This window comes from Cupressus sempervirens, chromosome 11 (genome assembly GCF_028749045.1).
Source record: "Cupressus sempervirens isolate cs-2001-9-10 chromosome 11, ASM2874904v1, whole genome shotgun sequence".
In the NCBI taxonomy this organism is placed as follows: domain Eukaryota; kingdom Viridiplantae; phylum Streptophyta; class Pinopsida; order Cupressales; family Cupressaceae; genus Cupressus; species Cupressus sempervirens.
The window spans coordinates 532,800,554-532,815,043 of NC_143128.1; positions in this window are offsets into that span (position 1 = coordinate 532,800,554).

Below are 14,490 nucleotides of genomic sequence, written 5' to 3' on the forward strand. Positions count from 1 at the left end.
TGTAGAAAGAACTATGCTTCTTCACTGAAGGTCTTTCTGGGTCTATTGTAAAGGATATACCATTTTCAAAGGAAATGAATACAAATTATGAATTGTCCCCATATCTGTTCTTTTCTGAATTTTGTCTCCTTTTAAATACTTAGCTACCTTGATGTTGTGTGAGTAAAAGCTTATGCAATTGATTGCAATATAGTAAGGCTGTACATCCATTTGTTATTGCTGTTAATTCAATGGATTAAATAAAGGCTCTGATGAATGTGATGAGGTTGCTTGGGTGTTAATAAGGATTTTTGAATGATAAATTCTGGTAAGAATTGCTGATGAAAATTTGTTGCAAAGCAACAAATTAGATCTAAGAATTTACTTGACTCTGAATCCCCAATGGATTAGGCACTGATCGAAAGTATTTCAGCCAAAAGAGAAGTATATTATGACTGGCTTTTTCAAAGCACATCATAAAATCAATTTTTACTTATATTTCCTGTAAGATTTTCAAAGTTGGCCAGCACTTGCCTACATGGATTGTTTTAGCTTCATTTAGCCATTGTTGTTGGAAACATCTGCAGAGCTATAGAAGATTTATTGGCCATATCTGTTCAAGGGATGTGTTTATCAATTCGGTAAGATTTACGTATATGTTTGAGGATTTAGATATGAGAATCAAAATGAAACTAAGAATAATTCTCATACAATTGTTCCATCTTTGAACCATCCCCGAGTACACCCGCCCTGGTTTTTACAGAGCCAAAAGAGTAGAAAACCGTCTAAGGTTTTGTTGGAGTTGGGTCCTAGTACTTTGCATATGCAAGTGATAATAAGAATTGGCTATTCTTTAGGTTGTGTATGTACTGATATCTAGGTATTAAGCTTTTTGTCGCCTAGTAGTTTTAGCACTGTTAACATCATAATAAAACACCAACATGTACAAAAGTTCTTCCCCTCCAAAGGATTAGTGGTATGGAGAAAGGATACTCCATTTTTGTACCAAATTAATGAGTTTATCATAGAGATGGGTGAGAATTTTGATAGTATAATGGACAACTATTTTGAAGTTTTTAAAGAAAAGATGAATAATAGGTTCTGGATTCCACCAAAATTAATTGAAGACTACAAGGACGATGTTTGTTTCATGGTTGACTATGACAGATGTACATTTAGGAAGTAAGGCCTAGAATAGTATGAGTGAAAACTCTTCCCTAAAAGGTTAATATTGATTAAACAAATGAGATAATTGAAGCCCTTGTGAATGACCTTGTAGATCCAAAGGTACCTATATTTGGAACATATGATGAAGCAAAGGCCAGAATAGACCTTGAGATCAAGCTCCCATAGGTAGTAAACAAAGGAAAGAGGAGGATATCTAAACTGAAAACTATGAGTGCCCCTCTTATGCTCACCAAGGGAAAAGGTGAGGATGATGAAGAATCTGAGGATGAAGAGTAGGAATTAGAAAAGGAGGAAGAGCCTGTGAGAAAGAAAGGCAAGGTGATTATCACCAAGCCAACCAAGGCCTCCATAGCTATGTTTACAAGAAGATCTAAGAAGAAAGGAGGAAGTGAGATTGTGTTTAGTAAGCCCCCACTCACCTTCCAAGAAAGACTGAAGAAATTAGAAGAAGGTGCAGGTATCACAATTTTTAAAGCTTTAAAGTATGAAACAAGAATTGATTTAGAGAAGATGTAGATTAAGGAGCTAGTGCTAACAAAGATGGGAAAAGGGAAATATTCCCCAGATCAAATTGCCCCTCAAATTTCCAATTAATTATTAACAAGGTTAAAACCTAGATGAGAATCAACTATGCAAACTGCAAAGGATATATAAGAGAAATCTTTAAAATAGTTGCTATCGAATCTTACCAATGCTAAGATTAAGAAAGTAATGAAGGAAAATGAAGGTAAAATGATGATTAGATTTCATACTTGTTTAATTTTGGTGAAAGTTATTGAGCATGTAATAAAGGATGCTACATCCATGTGGAAAAATGTTTATCATATGCATAAGCCAAGTGAGGATCTAGTGGAAATAAATATAGTGACAAGGATGAAGATAATGAAGAAGATAATATGCCTTGTGTCACTATTGATGCTAAGGATTATCAAGCATTGATGAAGTATGGTGAAGAAGAGAAAGTGGAAGAAGCTAAAGAGGAAGATAAGGAAGGAGAAGATGAAGAAAGTGGTCCAGTAAGGATAGCTACAGAAGTTATAGCCTCCCTTCCCCACTCTCCACCAAAAACTTATACATCATCTGGTATGGAGATAGCTTCAGTAAGTGTGATTGCAACTACAATAGATACATCATCTTCTCAATCACTATTTTCTCCCTCTCAGCTCCAAGTATCACTAATGGAAGTGTCTACCACTCCATCCACTAAGCTGAAACCCTCCTCTTCTTTAGCTCCTAAGTCAGGGACATTAGCATTAAGTACTGCATCCAATTCTACAATTTTGTCTACTTCAATTTTGCATACTCCTATAAGTGCTCCCATTGTATGTACTTCTATCAGTGTTCCACCTATAATTACATCAATTTTGGATTGTATTAGCACTCTTGTTAGTATTCCTTCAGTAGGCCATATACAAGTTTTCATAGCAAGTCCTACTATTTCTACCATTGTTTCTGTTTCAAAGTCCAAAGCAGTAATGTTAGAAGTTGAATCAAGGACACCACTTAAACTTCTACTTAGTGGAAAATAAATTGATGATGATATAGACTTAGACAAGGAAATTGAAATTCCTAAGTTGGATTTTGATAATGCTATTGTTGATCAAATGAGATTGGTAAGCCAACTTCTTGAACAGAAGGCCAAACAAAAGTAGTTAAGAGAGGAAAGGGACAGAGAATTTTGAATCATTGAGAGTGCAAAGAATATCTTAACAGAAGTTATAGGCATGGATGTTGATTCATCTCAACATATTTTATTGCAGTTAGAGGAAGCAGTAAATAAATTCAATGAGGACTCTACTAGTAAAAAAAGTTGATAGAAAAAGCAGAGAAAAAGTTTGACAATAAAGTGCTTGAGCACATTTCTCAACACATTGCTATTAATTAGGTAGAGCTTTCCTCAATTTTGGCTAATCTTGAAAATTCTTTTACAAATGTAACATCTCTTTTTTCCAAGCTATGTGATGTTACCGAGTGTACAAAGGAAATAAAGGAAAAAGTGAATAAGATAGATGAGGATCTGAAGGCCAGTGCTCAAAACTTGTAGCTTGACCCCAGCTCAAGCTCCGCACATCACATGAGGGTCAGATTCCTATCTAATATGTAGGTCGAATTGTTGAGAGAGGAAGCAAGGATTAGATCCACACTTATAGATATCCAAAACATGATCCTTCCAATCATGGACACAATATAGAAGCATATTGTTTATTCAAAATCATTGATCCATGATAACAATTTTTCAATTGTAGACCATATGATTGAACTCTCAGTAGAAGTCCAAGTGGCACTTCAAACCTACAAAATTTTGGAAGACAATTGGGATAAGACATTAGCTCTTATTCTTAAGGTACATTATGAGTTTCTCTCACACTTTAGTGTCTTTGTATAAGTATGTTGTGTATAAATGTTTGGCATTATTGTCAAAATGGGGTAGAAAGAGCTATTTGTGGAGAGACATATGTACAAAATAAAAGGGGAGAGGCTTTTAAAGGAGACAAAATACTTGTATATACACTCAGTATGATATTATATGGTATGGGGGAGATATGTGCAAATGTATATATAGTAGAATTACAAAGACAAATATTGAAAAATCAAAAAAATCAGCATGACACTGTACATAAGTTTTGGCTAATAAGTGTTTTTGTCACTAATGCCAAAGGGGGAGATTGTTAGCATTAAGTTATGTTTGTCATTAGTGACAACACTTATTCATAATTCTATATGGTTATCAATTTCATCATTCAGTCTTTAGTGTTTACTAAGCATTTAGTAGTTTCCAAGTGAGTTTAGCAATTCAACAGTTCACACCGAGCATTCCAGAGGCTACCGAGTGAAAACAAGTAGTGTGAAGTCCAACAGTTATCACCAAGTAGTTAGTGGTTACCAAGCTTCATAGTATCTACCATATCATCAGATCTTGTGATGTGAAGCCAGTGTTAACAGAGTGATGGGATGAGTAGAGTTTACCAAGTGCAAGCAAGGTAAACATGGTATTCAGTTTCTACCGAGTGACACTATATCTACTGAGTCTTCAATATTCACCAAGTTCAAAGCTACATCGAGTGATTAGTATGGAGCATGCCTCTACTTCTACTAAATGCATGATTATGTTGAGTAATGTAGTGGATGCTAAGTATCAAAAGGTCACCAAGTCAGCTTTCAAAACCTGAGTTTCTACATTTGGGCTGACTCAGTAATATTTGTGTTATCTTGTGTTTTGGCCGACTTTGTAATTATGAGAATTAGGATGGTATATATGTAATGTAGTGTATCACTCCCAAGCATGATGAAGGTGTAATGTTTTGAGAAGAGTGAATATGAATGTGAATCAGCAGTAGAACAAAGTATTCAACAAGGTCAAATCAGGAGCAGTCAAGTTAAATCAATCACAAAGAGGTGATTAGCATTTCAAGGATCTAATCAACAATTTAGTTGTAAGTTAGATCTACTATTTCATCCTAACAGGTGAATCAGATTCAAATCCTTTAATAGGGTAGACTAAATAGTCTTTTCTTTAAATCTCTTAACAAAGTGCATACTTTATTGTATGTTTGTAAAACCTCTAACAAGGTGGACCTAACAGTCCTAATTGCTCCTAACAGGGAAGATCATCAAAAGTGATCATTGGAAGCCTTAACAGGCCAACTTTATACTCCAGTATTGAAGTTTTAAGGGTATCATCCCCACCCTAGTTTTACTTTCTATTTGGAAGGTTTTTGGGTCACCAAATATTGTGTTCATATGCCATGAATGCTTATCTTTCAGTTTCTCATGCATGCAATAGATTAATTAATGGTAAATGGATTATGTTGTTAAGTGCTGAATTTGGTAAAAATTTTGAGGTTACTGATTCACCCCTCCCCTCTCAGTAACCTAGCTAGTCTTGATTATTTTCAACATTTATTTCTAGTTTGGTACCTATTTTTGCACTTGAATTTTGTTGATGACTTCTATCTTCCTAGGGGCGTAACTTCTTCATTATAGCTCTATTTTTTAATCTGGAAAAAGCATCAAAAAGCTCTTCATGAACGTTATTAATATTTTCTTCTATTTTTCGTCAATATTCCTCAAAGTTACATGTGATTCTAAACTAAATATTTTTTCTCTCTTCTTTTTTATGCATTTTTTCTAGCAGTTGGGGTTCAGTTTTTGTATTATGGGGGGTGTTTTGTACTATTGTTTATGTTATTTACATTAGTAAACCAGATTTTTTTTCAAAAAAAATCCAACACCTTCTAAAATAATGATCAATACCTCTTCTTGTCTAGAACTTATGACCCCTCATAACTATCACACATGGAAGACCTTAATGACATGACTTCTTTGATCAAAAGGGTTGTGGTCTTATTTAGATGTAATGCAACTAGTTTTATAGAGGCATTTTGAGGTCATGCAACACAAGAACAAGATGGATGAGGCAATAGGATTGATTTCTAGTTTACAAATATTTGATAGTCTACAGTTTCATCTTGATGGGTGCAATACCCCTCTAGCTATGTGGACCAAGCTTGAAGGCTTGTTTGGTATAGTGAATGAGTTCAGGGTACATCAGATTGAGGCAGAGCTTACCTCTCTTGTACCAATTTCTTTTCCTACCATTGAGGACTTCTTGATTAAGTTCAATCAACAAAGATCTTTATTGTATGGTTGTGGGAAGACCAAGACTGACACTAAGTGCATTTATCTAATTCTTTGTAAGCTTCATCAGAACTTTTAGATTTTTGCTTCTACCTTTGATTCCACTAAATATGCTTTGGGTAATAGATTTACAATGTCATCTTTTGAGGTTTTTGTGATTTTTTGACTCAAGAGAAGGCTAAGCTCTCTTAATTGGATTCTCTCACAAGCTCTCACATGTATGCATTGGTAGCTTGACCATCTTTAGGGATGAGGGAAAAGACATAGAAATCTCATTCTACATAATCTCAAATTGATTCTAACACTCACAATTCATTAGGGCCACCTCCTCCTAAGGGGGTAAATCAAAGTTAGAAATATCAATCTGTACTTATTATAATAAGCCTAATCATAACGAGTCACATTTCTATGAGAAGAAGTTAGATGACTATGCCAAACAGGTTTTAGATTTGATAGCTCTCCTTTAGAAGAGCAACATTGATATTCCTTCTACTTCTCACTAATCTTCATCATCATTATTTTAGTCAGATGGTAAAGATATAGGAAAGGGTCATGCACTATGTACAACTACTATTCCTCATTCTTCTAGATGGTTACTGGATTAAGGTGCCTGACACAACATGGCATCTTCTCAGGATTTTTTCTCATCTTTTGAGGCTTCTCCCACTCCACACATTTTGATGGGGAACAACATTGTTATGACTGTATGTGGAAAAGGCCCTATTTGTAAGGAAACTTGGCAATAAAGAATATAACTGTTTCCACATAACCCATAATAAATCTGAAATAAACACGGAATTAAAATCCACATGCAAGAGAATAGAAAACATACCCATAAAATTGTGACACAAGATATACCCTGGGAAACCCTCATTGAGGGAAAAACCCAGCCTCCAAAAGCATCCATCATCATGTATTATTCAGCAAAAATACCATTGCCATACAACCATGGAAGCCTTCATGGCCATAGCCATAACTGAGCAAACTATGTGAACAAGCATGAATCCACACATCTCATGCCATGCTTTCAACTTTCACAAATGCTCCCTTGGCTAACCTGTCAAGCCTTGTCCCACTTGACTCTTTCTTTTTTTCTTCTCCTTGTCACTCTCTCTCTATACAACAACTACCCTTGTGGCTGCTTATATAGTAGCAAGTCCCACAAAACCACCAAGTGGTATTACATAAACCATGTGCTAAAACCATGTGCTACCTAACCCACTGACCCCACATTTAATATTGGGCATTTAATTCTTTTCTCCAATATTAAATAATTACATGAAATATTTTTACAATGTTACAATACAACTCATCAAGAATATTCCATGGGAATCTTTACATGTTGCACGTCCATCTAGGCACAACATTACATAATAAAAAATAAAATAATAAAATAACAATATTATGCAATGTGTGCAACACCCATTATCTCAACAATCTCTCACTTGTTGTATACATTGCATAGGGTCAATCCGTAGCCACACAAAATGAACAAGGGAACAATCCCTCCCAGCACATCCACCATCATAGATCAAAATACACCAAGTGCTCCATCCTGGTACCCACAACAAAATAAAAGTATCCAGCATCTCAAACATGAATGATCTCACCTCCTATTATGCCACTCCCACTGGACATACATAGAAGCCATCCAGAGAGAAAACCACCCAACCTGTCGCATTAGAAGATCATAAAATCCTGTACCAACTGAAATTTTGAGCACAAAAAAAAACCTGATCCAAAGGTAATCACATGTATTCGTAGTTGTCAAAATATCCATAGCTGAAATAGCAACCACAGCAAAGTGCCAAACCCATCCAACTATCCATACCTCAAAGGTATAACAAGTGAATCTTATATCATTGACATATCCAATCTATAACCTGCAATCACAAGCCTCAAGAGCAATACCTGCCATATATATACCAAGAAGCTCCCACTGCAAAATATAATGTCAAATCTATAACCAATCCACTCAACACATCTCAAAGAAGTGAATCCATGTAGTATCAAGGACATCCACAATACATAAACTAATATCCTGCAAGAACAACTCTCATAACAAGTCTCCAATGCTCTCCCAAGTTCACCACAACCAACAGAGGAAAGAGAAAGAAATAACCATGTCATCTCTCACATGACATACATGAGCACAAACCAGTGATCACAATCTCTAACCAATCTCAAATCCAATGTAGGCAAAACTAAACATCCAAGAAGATAACCAAGATCAGAGAAACCATGCAAATCATAACCTGTATCATGTCCTTCTACACACACCTCTAGATGTAAACTGTGCAAGTATGATCTCCTCCATAAAACCCCAACAAGAAGCCTCAACAACACCCAAACCATACCATATAACTCATCATGGATATAAGCCTCTCACAAGAAGATCAAACTCATAAATCATTCTTAAACCAAGGAATAACCATTCCTAATCCAAGGAATATGCCCAATATAAAACCATCTCCCAAACTCAACCAGCATAACAACATATGCACATGGAGATAACCAATGCTAAACCATCTCTCAAATGGACCCTCCAGAACTAACTCATGTACCATAGCTCAAGATCCATATCCATGAAAGACAAGCATAAATATAATGCAACTGAGAGAAACAATGGGCTATACCTCTCAAGTAGCAAACCGCCGAGTAGACCAAGAGTGGAAAATGAGAATGCTCATCAAGATACCCAAGTCTCCAACCAAGACTCATCTAAGAACAATCTCCTCTCAAGTCCATATCAGGTGACTGCCCCTCGAACTTCCTGCTGAAACCATCAATCGTCCCAACAAATACTTCTCTAATCCAAGAGAAATCAACATCACCACCATCTCTAAGTATCCATGAGCACCTGTAACCAATCAATCCATGCCAACTCCAAATGCAACATAGCAATATCATGAAGTATCCAGCTTATAATCAATGTACTCAATACTAAGAAACTAAACCAAGATCAATGTCAAAGTTCCAACCATGGCCTCAGGAACATAAACATGACAACATGATCTAACCATCTCAACTAAAGAGATAACATGCTCTATATTAACACACCATAACATGTCACAACTCTAAACGCGTATCAAGAGTATACCATGACATAATAATGAAACCATCCTCATACCAATGATAACATGCCAAATAAAAGCATAAACCACACCTTTGCCAAGAACCTTGTAAGTCCTCAAAATGCAACCATCTCCACACACCATGAAGAAAACCATCTCCACACACCATGAAGAAAACCATCTCCACATACCAGGAAGAACCATCTCCATACACCATGAAGATAACCAAGAACTCCATGAGTCCTCAAGATCTAACCATCTTCAAACACCATGAAGATAACAAGTGCACCATGCAAATGTCAAAGACGCTTCTGCAGCAACAAGATCTAAGACAAACCTCCAACATCTGCAAACACTCAATAAATATATCAATGCCAAAAAAAAAACTCCCACTCAAACGTGGTACCAAATCACCAATGGCATCATAAAATCCATCTCCTACATGAAGATCCAAACCAAACCAGGAACTAATCCTTCACTGTCACCTCATCACTGTCACAAGCTCCCACTAAACCGTGTATCTAAGCTATCCATGACATAATGATGAAAAATCCATCCTCTAACCATGAGAATCAACCAAGGCATCAAGCCATCAAAGAACTCAAAGTGCACATCATGAGCTCCTCAAAAGAAACCAAATAGCCATGATCCTCAACCAAGAAGATATACCACCATAACTGAATCAAAAAATCCAAGCTAATGAACATCAAGGATGTACCTGTATATCCAATCATGTCATGCCAAAATCTATGACACCATGATCACATCCGTGAACCGAGCATCTAGCTCTCAATATGTCCAACCTGTCAGCATAGTCAACCACAATCCTCTGCCATGATTGTACTTGGTAACAACATCTCATCCCTTCTACATGAAGAAAATGGTAAATCATAAAATCATGTGACTTAGGGCATAGACAACCCAAATTCAAGCCAACAATCTGAATATACATCAATAATGAAAGATCAATGGGAAAAGACAACCCATAACCAAGCTATAAATGCAACTTGTAAGTATAGACCGCTTACAACGCTGCACAACTTATAGAGCCAACAAGTCATCATGCATATCCAAAGCAAACAGTGATAACCATATTATCATGAGACCAAACTGAAATATGAACTGAGTATACAATGACATCAAATCTTAAATCTTCAATGCCATAAACTCACAAGTTACCATAGTCAAAATATACCTATAAACTATTCAGATCAATATATCAATAAATAAATCATGCCAAACCTACACCAAATCTAAACCAATATGTAGAGCTCTCCAAGAGCTTTTCGTTGACTACTCGAAGTCCAAAATCCGACTCCGTATGCCCAAGTTATGCCCTAATCCGTGCTCAAAATAAATAACATCTAACTTTAGGGCTCTGAAAACCTAACAAAATCTCAAAATCATAGAACCAAACCTACACCATGTTGTAGTGCTCTGAATTAGCTTTCCAACGCCTGTAAGAACTCTGAAATCTGATATTCTGAGAGAAAGTTATGGCCGTTTTACTAAGACAGTCTTTTTACAATTTTTAGTACGATTTTTCATTTTTAATTTATTTTTTAGTGACGAAAATTCCGACGGGATTAAATTTGACAGCCATCATGGGCTGAAACTAAAAAACTCTTTCATTTTCTCTGAACATGGCCAAACTAGAGCATATTATATATCAAAATTTATGGAAATGTCGACCCGGATCCAATGGTGAGGTCTGTTTTTACCCAGGAGGTCATTTCTGCATGCTACCCCCCAAAACCCTCATTTAAATGAAACATCCAAAAAAATCATTTTGTCCAAAAATTTCACATGCCCAAATCTTTTAACATCCCATCATAACAACAAACCAAAAACCTTTAGATCTGCAATAAATCATTCATATATCTTGCCCTTTCTTTTATCCTCTCATGCATTCCCATGGATTCAATCTAGGGTTACAATAATAAAACCATAGCTCTGATACCACTTGTAAGGAAACTTGGCAATAAAGAATATAATCATTTCCACATAACTCATAATAAATTTGAAATAAACATGGAATTAAAATCCACATGCAAGAGAATAGAAAACATACCCATAAAATTGTGACACAAGATATACCCTGGGAAACCCTCATTGAGGGAAAAACCCAGCCTCCAAAAGCATCCATCATCATGTATTATTCAGCAAAAATACCATTGCCATACAACCATGGAAGCCTTCATGGCCATAGCCATAACTGAGCAAACTATGTGAACAAGCATGAATCCACACATCCCATGTCATGCTTTCAACCTTCACAAATGCTCCCTTGGCTAACCTATCAAGCCTTGTCCCACTTGACTCTTGCCTTTTTTCTTCTCCTTGTCACTCTCTCTCTATACAACAACTACCCTTGTGGCTGCTTATATAGTAGCAAGTCCCACAAAACCACCAAGTGGTATTACATAAACCATGTGCTAAAACCATGTGCTACCTAACCCACTGACCCCACATTTAATATTGGGCATTTAATTCTTTTCCCCAATATTAAATAATTACATGAAATATTTTCACAATGTTACAATACAACTCATCAAGAATATTCCATGGGAATCTTTACATGTTGCACGTCCATCTAGGCACAACATTACATAATAAAAAATAAAATAACAATATTATGCAATGTGTGCAACACCCATTATCTCAACACTATTGACATTGATGATGGTAGATTTCATGATGTACCTTGTGTTCCATATTTGTCCTCTAACCTTCTCTCTATCTACCAGATTACACACAATGGGATAGGGAAGATAGATGAGTTTGCACAAGATTCAGTGCACATTAGAGATAGTGAGATAGGAAATATTATTTCTATAGGGATTGTTGATCATGCTTCCCACCTATAATCCTTATTTTGGTCCACCATCTCCACTATTGAAGACTCACTCTCCTTTTTCACGAGAGTCTATTGAGGTGAAGTCAGGTTGCTTGAACTTATATATTGTTCATGAGACCAGTGTTGTGACTTCTACACCTCCATCTCTTGTTCTCATTCCATCTTTTGCATAGGATTACTCTTCAACATTTCCTACTATTGTAGCTCCAGTCATTGAGCAACCTACTATAGTTGTTGAGGATATATTAGAGGAAACACATCTGCTCTCAGATGGCAGATTCAATGCATCTATCGTCCCACCTTTATTGGATATTCCATTTTAGGATTTTCATGCTTTCTCCTTTGAGAATTAACTAGGACTTTTGGCCGCACCTTACATAGATGGGTTTCATCATCCTTGTCCACTGCCTATTTTCCTTTAGATTGGATCCACATTGGTATGTTGATCAACACATGAGTTTTTCCATTCTAAGGGGGCTATGGAGTCTCAAGCTTCTATCATGGAGTCTTTCATTGTACTTATGGTCTTGAGAGATTCTCTTGAGATGTTTCATTTGTGCATCCCTTTCTATCTCTTTTTAAAGTAGGGTTTTTCCCACTAGGTTTTCTCTATTTCTCAATTTCATAGAGATATTATTGTGATTGGATACCTCATAAGGCATTGTTTCTAGGAACCAAGTTTTCTTTCAATATTGTGTTTCCTTGCTTTTTTTGTAGTTGCATTGTTGCTCATCTTAAGGGGGTGTTAGAGAAAAAGGTTAATTTAATTTCATTTATTAAATTACCTTTTCTCCCTTCTTAATATTTCACTTTATGCACCTTGCATTTCTATTTAAAAATTAATTAGTAATTATTAAATGTCATTTACCTCTTAGGGTTTCCCTTTTAGGGTTTTGATCTCCTTCATAAGCACAAGAAAATACAAGAAAATTGATCAGTTGTAATTTCTATTATTCTATTTTACACAAGCAATTTGTTGAGAAAACCCTTCGCTCTCTGCATTTTCTTCCTTCCTTGTAATAGTTTATTTGCATGCAAGATATTCAAGGTCTGTGGATTTATTCATCATCATATAATTACAATACCTACATCACAAATTAAAGAAGATATTTATTCTATGATTGATGAGGAAAATCTTCTTCCACCTTCCCCAAGAAAGTTTTATCATTCTCTATTATTATAGGTTTGTTTTTTTTTTCTATCAGTCTCTTTCTTTTTCCTCTTTTATTCAATGCAAGGAAGTTGTCTTTGGAGCATATAAAGAGTAATAAATGAGGAACAAATGGATCAAGAAAGGTAATGAAAAGGGGAAGGTTAAGTATGGGTGTTATATAAAAGAAGGTTACATTGATGAAAGTAGTTTTTTAAAATTTATTCTTGCTTGGACCCAAACAAAATCCATATTTCATACAATGTCCCTTGTTTTTCTTGTAGTGTAATCATTATTCTCATCTACTCTAGATCCTAGATTTTGATAGAAGATCTTGGATGCAATATTGATGAAATAGATTATTTTGAATTAAATGTCTATGATACTCAACCTAGCCACCTAGGGGGTGTGTGGAATGAATTTATATTTTTAGGAACATTGAACAATCTTTCTTCCTAATATTTTACCTTGAGAGCTCTTTTGGATGCATGTTCCTTTAAATATATGTCATATGAGCCCTTCATAAGGATGGTTGCACATTTTGATACTAAAGAGGTACTAGATCCAATCTCAAGTTTTTTCACTATTACTAGTTTAATTGTAAAGTTTCTTATAGTTTGGAATTCATGTTTGGTCCATAATGGTATTATAGTCTATTGTTCCTTTGATGTTTTTGGATGGATTGGTCTTGTGCATTGTAGTTCACATTTTGAAAAAATCTTGAGAATATTAAATTTCAATCAGCTTAGTTATCTTTCTTATAAATCTAGGAAAAATATTGGTGTGGTGGAGCTTCATTTTTCACTTCAAAAGTTATTCCTCCCTTGGTTGATCTTCATTGTCCACATAGAATTCATTGTTTTCCTAAGATATCAACATGATTGAGTTAATGAAGCATATATTATTTAATTTTGATGGTGGAATCTGATTACATGATCCAATATATAATATCAATTTTATTAAATGTGAAACATAATGCTAATTCTAGTATTAAATTTTTTAATAGTATGCTAGTTAATAGTAAGAAGATATCCACAATCTATAAGATAATGTCTTTGCTTCTAAATTTTATTGATGCAAAAATCAATCACACAATCAAATCCAAAAGAAAAGGCATTAACATTCTTGTTTTTGACTATGGTATCATACATAATCACACAAAAATATCTTTGATACCGCATACTTTGAGTTTTTGCAATGGGTCATTATCCCACACTAGATTCATGCCATGGTTTCATAATCATGAAATGCTAATACATTCATAATGTGATTTCATATTTATTATTATTCTATATCTAAATTTAATTATTGACCTTACTTTCTTGTGAATAAAATAGGATATTCTTTGAACTTATAGATCACGCAAATGCTCTTTATTAGAAATGAATTAAATGATAGTCCTAGTTGTTTGGGTTTGTGAAGTTCCTCTATTAGATCTAGAATATTTTACTTTTATAATTTTTCCTTCATTCTTATTTAAGTTTTCATTCTTACTTCAAGAAATAATGCTATCATAATGGCATGCCATATTGTATTAATTGCATAATATTGATGTATATATTAGAATCTGAGATTATCATTTTATACTACCTACTTTTTCTAGA